General features: G+C 36.8%; 1 protein-coding gene across 1 annotated transcript in view; it reads left to right on the top strand.

The window, feature by feature from the left end:
• LOC107722326 (huntingtin-interacting protein 1-related protein-like) overlaps nucleotides 1-201 on the top strand; it is an 18,938-nt gene that overhangs the window by 15,232 nt on the left and 3,505 nt on the right. The window lies entirely within an intron of this gene.

Below are 201 nucleotides of genomic sequence, written 5' to 3'. Positions count from 1 at the left end.
GCTTCGTTCGTCTTCGGAACACAATTTAAGATATTTTGGATGAAAACTGGGAGGCTTGTGTAATTTTTGAGTAAATTACACTGTCAAGGTCCAGAAAAGTATGAAAAGCAGCGTCAGAATAGTCCATCTGCCATCAGTGGTTCAATCTGAATTTTAAGAAGCGACGAGAATACTTTTTGTACGCGAAGAAAAAAAAAAAGA

Source organism: Sinocyclocheilus rhinocerous, unplaced genomic scaffold (assembly GCF_001515625.1).
Source record: "Sinocyclocheilus rhinocerous isolate Xijiao unplaced genomic scaffold, SAMN03320098_v1.1 scaffold874, whole genome shotgun sequence".
Lineage (NCBI taxonomy): Eukaryota > Metazoa > Chordata > Actinopteri > Cypriniformes > Cyprinidae > Sinocyclocheilus > Sinocyclocheilus rhinocerous.
The sequence above is the reverse complement of the archived record's forward strand: the minus strand, read 5'-3'. Positions and strand labels throughout refer to the sequence as shown.